This window comes from Pyrgilauda ruficollis, unplaced genomic scaffold (assembly GCF_017590135.1).
Source record: "Pyrgilauda ruficollis isolate IOZ18807 unplaced genomic scaffold, ASM1759013v1 scaffold23, whole genome shotgun sequence".
NCBI lineage: Eukaryota > Metazoa > Chordata > Aves > Passeriformes > Passeridae > Pyrgilauda > Pyrgilauda ruficollis.
In genome coordinates, this window is record NW_024522539.1 from 5,720,154 (window position 1) to 5,731,143 (window position 10,990).

Here is a 10,990-nt window from a genome sequence, read left to right on the forward strand (position 1 = left end):
CTGCCTCACACAGCTGTAGACACAGAGCTTGGAAGGAGAAGCACATGGGAAAGGGAGTGGAGTCACGCCAGAGCAGCCAGCACAGCATAGGCATGCACAGAACGTGGACTTTGCTTTAAGCTTTGAGCTACTTGCCTAAATAAAGTGTAAATGAGGTATGGATTGACATGGGCAGGCACAAGCCTGAGCATGTGTGGGTGTTGTTACCTACACAGTCAGTTGACCTATAGAAGCGCACGCAAACGCACACACTGTAAATAACAGTGCTATATGCAGCTAAAATTACTTCAGAGGAGAAATTCAGTAGCACTCTCTATAATAAAATGCTCAGAGGGGCATCACTCCTGCTGCAAATGCTGTGATTTCCTGGCAGCCCAAATGCTCAGGGTAAGGAAGGAGCAGAGGCCTGACTTCTCTCTCTGCATGGATTAATGGTCATGCCTTGCCTGTGCTGTTCTTGGAACTGCTCCAAGGAACTTCATAAAAGCTTCCTCTGCCCTTCTGTTTATCTACCTGTATATTTGTGGCCCACAATTACAACACAGCCCCTTCAGAACCTGCCAGAACCTCTTCCTTTTCTCTGCTGCTTGTCACTACATTCAACGTGTCTCCTCTTCCCTTTCTTTATGCTGAATCACACCATACATTTTGCATCAAGTGAAAAAGGCAACACGGCATTCTTCCAGGGCTCAAAAAGAGTGATCAATAAAGGAATAGGAAAAAAATTAAAAATGCCAAATGCATTTTGATCAGGTTATAATGATAGGAGTCGACAGTGCAGGGAGGGGTAAAGAGAAATATTTGCATAGGCACCTGAGCTGTTAATGTGCAGGGAAGTTAATACATCTGACAGCTATCAGTACTTAAGTGAGCTCTACAGCTCTTGTTTCAGTGCTGGAGTGTTACCTTTAATGGTTAAAAAAAAGTCCAAAATTACTTTTGAGTCTCAGAACCTCCCAGTCCCAAAGTAACTTTCTTGATTACACAAAGATTTGTGTCATGACTGAACATCATGTTCTCCAAGGCGGTAAAATGTAGTTCCACAGAGACATATTTTCTTTTGAAAAGTAAGGGAAGGAGCCTTTTATTTAAAGAGAAAAAACAAAAGAACAATATGTGCAAAAGAACATCAGGCCTTGCTTTGGAAGTCTTTAAGAATCATCTGCTGACAGGTCATGCTTCAAAGTGACCTCAAATTTTGGAGCAGGAAGAGCAGTGACCTCACTGTGTTTGTCCCTTTCTGGTTGCCACAGAACTAAATTGAAAACTCGTTTTAGGAAATGAAGTAACAATAACAATAATGATCAATAGCAGAACTGATCAGACTCTGAGTCTGCACAGACCTTATCTCTCTTTTCAAAAGGTAAAAGTATGTTCTTAAAGACCAAGTGCTGGAAATCTTTTTGTTCTCTATTTAAAAGCTGCTGAGGCTTAAACTGGGCTCTTTGCCTCCCACAACAACAGGACCAAAGATCACAAACTCAGAAAAGACCTATTGAAGCATCCATGCTCTTTCACTGACACACAAAGTCTGGCATTTACCAGATGGAATCACATCTTGGGCAGCCTAAGAAATAATGACAGGAGCTGATGAGTCTCACAGACCAGTGAGAGTCACCTGTATGGGGAAGAAAAGCAATTCAAAGAAAAGGTCATGGCAAAAAATAGTGACTGGTTTCCCATTCAGTTTGCAGGTGGATATTTTCTGGAATCACCCTGGGAGAAGGGGCAGTGCAGAGAAGCAGGCTATAACTTCAGAATGCTACACTTTCTATATTTCACACCACTTGTTTTCTTTCTTTGCCACATATGCACAGGCTGATTCACTCCAGACCTGATTCTTTAACACCCTTTCACTCAAGCTGAGCTGCACTCACTCATTAACAGCCCCATTTAGCATTTAGATGCGAAATCATGATGTGTCATAAAGATGGCAGGCTTGGGTTGCTATAATTACCCTTCACAGTGATGCATGAGGATTGAGACAAATATACACATCTCACCAAGCCTATTGTAGCAGGGTGGGTGTCAGTCTCTTCTCCCAGATAACAGCACAACAGGAAACGGCCTCGAGTTGTGCCAGGGAAGTTTCAGACAGGATATTAGGAAAATTGCACCATCAAAAGGGTTGTCAAGAATTGGAACACTCTGCCCAGGGCAGTGCTGGAGTCACCACCCCTGGAGGTGTTTAGTAGACATGTAGATGTGGCACTTGGGGACATGGTTTAGTGCTGGGCTTGGCACTTGCTGGGTCAGTGGTTGAACTTAATTATCTTATAGTTCTTTTCCAATCTAAATGATTCTAATTACAACCCTTGACCCTTTTAAACTGCCAGTTCCCTTTCTGAGACACACAGGTGCGGTTTAAAGACACAACAAATGTCAGGCTCCATAAGGCAGAGTCTGCAGGGGCAGGAAGGCAGAGGCAGGAAAGCCTCATTCTGGGTCTGCCCAAAACAGCCCATTAAACTGTGTTGGACACAGAAACCTGGGATGCATCAGAATTCAGATCCTTTCCTCATTTCTTTAAAATACACTATGCACCTTGCAGATTTCTTGCGCTCTTTAGCTCTTTAGTTAGCTCAGATTTTGCATACTTAGCCAGGAATTCAGTCATCTGAGCTCTGCAACTTAAAATAGGAACCTGAAGTCTTGGATATCCTCATAATAGAAATGGTGTCTACTCTAGGAAAAGGGATGTTTAAAAAAAGCAGATCCACACCTGCATTTGCCTCTCTGAGAGGGCACATAGGTAAGTCTGGCATGCTGAGGTGATAAACTGGGGGCTGGAGGGCAGCAGAGCTTGGAGGGGATGCAGAGAAGGGTCATTTTCTTGTGCCTGGTACTAAATGAAGAGAGCCCAGGCCTTGCCAGAGACCTGAGCTCTATCAGAGAACAGAAATCATGTCAAATTAGTGACCAGGGTAGATATGAGAAGGGTTTTCTTATGAAATCCTGCACCTTGGGGCTTGATGGAGTTTCTGGAAAAGCAAAGAGAGTGAGGATGTTGCTTTGTGGGAGCACAAGCCGTGGGTGCACACACACACAAATGCAAAATGCACATCCATGGTGTGGATCCAGCAGGGAGAGAGAGCCAAGGCTGGGAGCTGCCACCCAGGGCCCTTCTGCCTGCTCAGAAAGGGAGAACACTCAAAATCAACAGCAGGAGGGAGAGGTTATTTGAACACTAAGGAGAAGGAGCACGACAGGGACACCATAAAAATGCTTTCAAGGGAATTTTAGCATTCACCAGAATAATCCCTGTAAAACAGATGGCAGAGCAGTTTAATATTCTGCCTGAAGGACAACTCCTCCTGCAGAACATCCTCACCCCCAGAGCTGCTTTCTGCTGACAGCAATGGGAAGGTGCCCAGATCCCACAGTGACCATAAGGACATTGTGCAGTCACAAAGCTGACTGTAAAATATTCCTGAGAAGAAATTTTCCTCACTGAAAGGAGAAAGATGATTATGTAGATAGGCTTCTGTGAAGTTCCAGTCTCAGATTCCTAGTGAGGTTGCAATTAATGGATCTGCTTGCACACATGAAGAGACAGATTTTTGAGGTGCCTAAGAAATCACAGCTCCCAGGGGAGCAGCATCCTGGATTTCAGGCAGCCATAAGTGACAGCAGTATTATCAGAGAGGCTGAGCACTGCAGCAGTGAGTGATCACTGAGCTGCTGGATGAAGTGCTGCAGGCTGAGCAGCCTGGGCTCTGTCCCTTGGCTTCCTGGCATCTCTGTGTCCCTCCAGCCCCCACATCAGGACAGCGCAGCTTTCCCCTGGTGGGAACTGCAGATCCCTCACAGCTGTGGTTATACGAATATATGAATATATTCATGTATGGGCAACTTGTGTCCCCAAAATCTTGAACCTTAAATACACCAGAATCTGGGGAAAAGAGGTCTCTGTGCTCCCAGCTTCACAGCTGAGGAGCTGTCAGGAAAAGTGCTCCCAGGTCTTTGTCAGGTTTTCAAGGAAGTCTTGCAGTCTAGCATTCTAATTTTTAACCTACTTTTTTTTTTTAACTAAGAAAAATGCTACTTTACCTCAGGATAACTTTGAAAATGTTCCTCTTTCCAACTAGTATAAATAATAATAATAATTTTTTAAAAGCGAAAATATTAGACTGCAACCCCATAATTCACAACAAAAATGCTTTCAGATCAGATCAGGTGCATTATAAATTCTTCATCTTATACTGTAGAAAGTTGCCCTTTTCATTGGCATAAAAAAATAAAAAGTGGTGCATGGAGATATGTTTCAAACTGAAAAAAAATTCATTTAAGAAATGCCATTCTGTCAACTGCTTGATACATTTTTTATTAGAAACATTCATTGAAACTGATTTTTTCCCCCTAAATTATTCAGGTTTGGAAAAATGGCATGTTTTTACCAACAAAAATTGTAACAGGAACTCTGATTATGCTCTCATGGATGTAAAATTATCCCAGGTGCACATTTAAGAAGACAATATACAGAAATATGATATAGGAAAAGTAATCCTGCTATTTATATGCATGTGACTAAAAGTACCTGACCTCTGTGAGGCAGAAAAGCGTTTTTCTTCTACAGGGTTCTGATTATTGTTGGGGGTTTTTTGGGATTTTTTTTTTTACCAGGGAAAGATGGAAGCCCTGACATATTACTGATCCGCAAACTGGGGGAAAAAAATTGCTGTAATAACAGTAGCTCTTGCGCCAGGGAAAATGGAAGCCCTGACATATTACTGATCCACAAACTGTGGAAAAAATTGCTGTAATAACAGTAGCTCTTGCCTTCATATCCAAGGATTATAAATGCACCTGGTGCCATCTCTGTTAGAGACCAGCCCTAAGCCTTATTAATTCTTGCTTGACTTTTTGCACCTCTCTTTCACTGCCAAAATAACAGGAGGAAAGTCTCAGAGCACAGGACTCTGAAACACTTTTGGAAGAAGTTGGCTGTGGAAGACATCACACCAATGACTGAACGTTATTTTAGGGGATGATTGTATCAAGATAGATCACATCTCTTGCAGGTCTTCAGCAGTTATTTCCCTTCCTTTGCCTTTCCATCAAATATCCTAATCAATGGTGGTGAAGAGCAGTCTGTCCCTGGGGAATTTCCAGGAGGATTCTCAGCTCTGAACACTGGCCAGTGAACTAGTGTGATTTAATCAGCTGATGACCTGGTCTCTTTTTTTTTCAAAATACAGATCAGCCCTTGGGATGCAAGTTTCTACAGGATTCTAGACAGGTAAAAGAAGACTGTATGTATCACTAGGAAAAAGATTCCATTCTGATTCCTCTCCAGTCTCACAAGGCTGGAAGTAAAATTTATCTGAAATTAATGTCCAAAAGAACCATGGTCATCAAGCATTCTTGAAGGAGGACTATATCACAGCCCCAGGTTGAAAACCCATTGCAACTGGAGAAATATCAGATCCAGTATAATTTCTGAAGTATCTTCTCTGCTCTTGTTCCAGAGGGACAAGATCATCAAGGAAGGTATATGGGTTTAGACATAATCTAGGAGGGTAAATGAGTTTAGTTTTCTTTCTCAGTGGCATGGTAGCCAGAAGCAAAAGGAAGCTGCTTTGCCATCAAAGACAACAAAATTACACAGAAGGGCATGCCAATAGGTATTTTTCAGGTGTAAAATTATGTGCTAATGGCTACAACAATCAACTGTGGCTGCAAACACAGGAGGCTAACTGGGTCTGGGCAGCAAGGGATTTAAAAATCAAAGTCTGTAGCAGAGCCTACCTTTTAAAAGAAGTTGCTTTGAACTGTGGAAAAAGAGGTGTCTTTTGTTGTAGCTTCAGAGGAGAGCATTGTATTAAGGAGAAAACTAAGGAGAAAACTAGTTTCTCCTGAAACTTTTTTTATTATTAAGACATTGTTTGATAGATATGTAACACGGGTTCAAAAACTCTCCATGGAGCTTGTTAAGCAAGCTATCTGTGCCACAGATTCTGTAAAGAAGAGCAAAATATTTGGAAATCATTGACTTGAAATCATCTGGTTCAAAGCATTGAATTTCAGTAGTACAGATGGCACCTACTGACTGCTCCCCTTCAGCACAGGTAGGACAGGTAGGGTAAAAGTCCTCTGTGCAGTGTAAAAAACATTGATTTGCTCAAAGATGCTGCCAGGGTCTCTGGGACAGGACTCATTTATTCACTACTCCCACACTGTATGTTGGAAAAGATTGGTGCAGATGCAGTCCTGGTATATCAAGAAATGCAGGGAAACCAGAGCTGGAGTATTTAGTGAGATACCAGCAGCCCTGATTAATTATTTAGAGAAAGCATTTTAGTTCAAATTCTCTGCTACAGAGTTTATTGAAGTTCTCCTACAGTTTCTGGATAATCTCTATTGATCTGTGGTGAGTTTTACACATTCCCAGGCAGGTGCACACTGTGTATGCTTGTTCCACCAGGAGAAAATACTTATTGCATTATTTGATCCTACAGTCCTGCATTACACAATGTTCTGTGAGGAGAAACTATTGTCTTTGAAGCTGAATCATTTACAGTAGCCCTTGGATTTGGAAGCAGAGATGGAGGGGGTATGAACACAAATAGTTCAGTAGTTTGATTGAACTGACCTGATTTATGCTGAGTAAGAATCTGGCTGCACTGCTCCAATGCCTTTACATTTTTTCATTTTCACCCATCCCGCTGGGGGAGATTTCTGCTTTCCAGCACGTTGCACACTAAAATGCCATTGCCTTATGTGGTGGTGGTGGTAGTGACTCATAGCAAAGTGGCTGTGGGCTGAATTCAGCTTGTAATCCACTATGTTATGTTATGAACTAAGGGACAGAAAGTCCCCCAGACTGTTAGAAGGAGATTATACCCTAAAGTCTGATACTGTGCTGGTGCAGATGCTTTAAAGGTCATATCTAAGACAGTATGTGCTACAGCAAGCTGGCACAGCAAACATGCAGCAGATGAAAGAAGGAACAAGCATCAGTCAAGCAGAATAAACAGATTTTTCTGAAGTTAGGGGCACAGACTAGCAAGCTGGGTGTTCATGAGATAGATACAGAGAGGAGTGTTCAACAGTAGGAGTTGGAAAGCAACGGCTTAGCAGCACATAGCTATATAAGGAGGGACAGACTACACATTAGGATTCCAGAGAAAGGCCATAAAAGGTCAATTTGACAAGCTGAATATGGATAATGAGTTGAGGCAGATGGTGTAAGAGTATGGGAGCTAATAAATAATGAACAGACTCACTTCAAGGAGCAAACACGGCAGAAGTCGCAGCCGAGAGCTTAGTCAGAAGGGAGGTGGTGAAGGGGAAAAGAACAAAACCAGGGAGGATGGAGGAGAATCACAGCAGGAGGGCTGGTGCCAGAGTCTTGTGGAAATGATAATTTACCCAAAGAAAACTTAGAAATGCATATGCCTGAGGTGGAATTTGGACATCTTATTGAGTTTAACAATTTTTTAGCTGAGCAATTACTCACGGTCTCTAAACTTCTTCTAGATATCTATTTCCTCTTCTCCTCCTTTCCCTTTACCACAGCACCTAAGCAGCCTACAGTGCTCCCAAGTCCCATCAAAGGCTGGGAAAAATTCTCAGGTTTGTTTTGCACATCATGACTTGAGGCAGAGAGAGACTAAAACAGTGTCTGAGCATGGAAATGGAAATGCTGTGTGCTGTCCCCCATATTCCAGGGACGCTGTGGACAAGCAGGGCAAGGATTTATTCCCATCTTCAAACCCAGCTATCCTCCAAATGATGACCAACACAAAGGTGAGCTTTGCTGCCCCACAAACATTTTCCTTCATGTGGAGCTAAGGCACAAACCCCAACCTGGACACCAAGTAATACTCAGAGGTGTCCCAGTGTAGATGCAAATAAAGGAGCTTTCCCAAAATCACCTGGGGGAGCCATGTCAGAGCCAGACAAACAGCACATGTTTCCATTTCCTTGTCTTTTTAAATATCATAATGAGCTAGAATCTTTGAGAGTTTACCGCTTATTAATAAACCAGCCTCTCTATCAGCATTGCACCTGGCAGTGTAAACCAGTAGAAAATTGGATGTTTATTCAGAAACAACAGTGCCCTGGTGCTCTTGCATGAATTTGAGCATTTCTACGTGTGTTTGCCCTTGGACAGCTTATTAGGTTTAACCTGACTGGGCTTGGAGGCCCTGACAAGCTCCCAGAGAGGACTGTAAGCAATAACCTTGGAAGGAAACTGCTTGCAATTCAGCAGATTCTGCCTGTGTCAGACAGCAAACATCCCTGATTAACTATAAACTGCTTAGCTTATTGGCAAAGATGTGCCTCTGGCTACAAAGGGGATTTTTATTTCATCACACTTGCAACCTGAGTTATTAAATAATGAGCTGCTTAATTAACTAATTCATTAATACATGGCTGTAATGAATAGATTTGCTACAGAGCCATGAAAGCAGAAAAACCCTGAGCGATTTCTAAGTACTGCTTTCTTTCAGGAGGCATTTTATTTGAGCAAGTATCCTTATTAAATACCCCTTTCCTTCTTTTTCCTGCCTCTACCTAACAGAGCAGCCTTGAGGTCTGCTGTGTCTGTTTGCCCCCAGCACTCCATGCTCTTGTCCTTTACTCCTTTCTGCCTTGCTCCCCCTTTCCTTTGGATCCATGCAGATCTCCAGAGTGTGGTGCCACAAAATGACCCTTTGCCCAGGGCTCCCACACTGCTGAGGCCAGGGTGCCTCATCATCCCCAATCTCAGATGGGAGGTGACTTTGGTGTTTCAGGTTCTGATAAAAACCCATCAGTTATTGCCCATGATCACCTTCCCATTGCTGGGGGACCAACCAGCCTCCCCACTCCTGGAGACAAAATAATTTACTGCACCTCACAGCAGCCTTTGCAGGGTTGTTATCTCCTGTTTTCTGTGGTATTGGAGTGTGTTGAGAAAGAGCTCTAGCAGAGACATTTCCACAGGCTGGAAGGCACTCCTGCCATCAGGAACAACTCTTTCCCAGCCCAGGATGCTCAGGCATCAGTCTCTCAGACAGCTGCTCACCAGCCCCAGTGAAGTGTACAGATGCAGTGGCCATGCCAGAATTCTCTCCTGTTGCCAGAAATCCCCTGTAGCCTGTCACAGACACAGCCAACCTTATGCTTCCATCATGCCCTTTAATGGGCTTGATCCCTGCGTTTCCCTTCGGGGCTGCCCAATGATCAAGGCTAAAAGGGCTCAGTTATTATGAGATCAGATAAAAAGGGTGGTTCTCAAAAACAAATCCAGCCTCTTTCTTTTCTGCATAAGACCTCCAAAACAATTTTATTGTGGCCTCAAGGGTTTTCAAAATTGCAAATGTACTGTTCATTATGCACCTTGCCTGTGGAGAAACACAAGTGCAAGCAGAAGCAAATTTAAAGAGACTCCTTTCAAGGTTAAGTGGCAGGGAAAATACTGGAGCATTGCCTTTTGCCCCAATCATGTTCATGGCATTTTCATTAGTTTAACCTTTTTTTTTTTTTTCTTTTTAATATGTGACACTACTGAGGAGACCTGAACCTTGTAGCAGCCATGATCATTCAATAGATTCCATTATCTAGCTATCAAATTCACTATGTGCCCCACATGTATCACTGAAGCACAAACAAAACATACCCACAGAGTGATGTCTTCTTCTGTAAGGAGGCAATTTGCAAAGCCTGTCTGAGCTGTACCTTGAATATCTCAGATTCTCAGATCTTTGAAGGACCTGCTTTTGCAACCAGCATATTGAAGAAAGTCATAAAAAATTGCCATAGGGCCTGAAATATGTTGGTATTGATTTACCAGCAACCTTACACATAGCAACTCCACATTTATACTTATGCTTTTATACTCCTGAAGGATTTTGACTCAAAAAAGCACCCAGCAGTATTTTTGCACCTACAGAAGAGAGAATTGATAATTTGAGCATGTGCAATGGGCCTCTTAACATTTTGGAAAGTTAGATTGCCTGGCAGTGGTTTTTCCTAAGCCTCCCTCATTCCTTTTTTGTTCCTGCAGGAGCCTTTAGAGATAGGTCTTTGCAAGAGGAGCTCATTTACACAGAGCCTGAAGCTTGGCCAATATTCTGACAACCCAAAGTCCTGTGGCTTTCAGCTGTGCCATGGGACATTTGCTGTCTCACAGCCTTCTGAAATGATGTTTGTGCCTCTGTGCAATAGAGAAGGAAAGGAGGAAAAAACTGAAACAAGAAGATACTGCGGGAGCCAGAGAATGAGAGAAAGCAACAGCAGAGCATGAGATTTAGGAAAGGAGGCAGGACAAGGCAGGGGATGGTGAAGCCCAGAAAGGTAGGGAGAGAAAAAGGCATAACAGTATCAGTCTCAGAAAAAAAGTAAAAAGAAGAAAAACAAACAAAAAAAACCTGTTAGGCTCAGCACTTCATAGCAGTGAGAAGGCTCCGCACGTGCTTCCCAAACGCACAAATAAATTCCTGCATTCAGGTTGGACATTAATGATGAAAAAGCTTCATCTCCCCAAATTAATAACCACAATACATCATCAGGCTGTAGCACTACACCCCGTGTGTACGCAGAGAGAAAATCCTCAGCATCACCTGTCGAGGCAGAGGAAGGATTTAGCTGTTATTTATTGCTCAGTGTGACTCATGCCTGTGGGTAGGGGCGCGACAGTACAGATGGGAGTTAAAATCAGACTGCCAGCAGGGGAATTTATGCCAGGAGAGTTGAATTCAGGCAACTTCTGCTTATGTTCTACCTGGAATTTCTCTATAAAATATGAAAAGAGTAAAAAACATATTGAAAAATATATGCCTGTGCAGATAATTGTTAGGACTCAGGTTTGGTTAGAGGAGAGATGGCTTAGTGACTTGGGCAACATCAAGAACTCTGTTCAGTTTTCTCTAATGCCTTCTCTAAGGCAAGGCATTTAGTTACCCTTAGGTTTAGTTCTTTGTCTGCAAAATAGCTGTAATAACTTGTTTTCTCTACCTGTCAGAGATTGTGTAGGGAAAACAGGCATAACTACAAAAAGAAT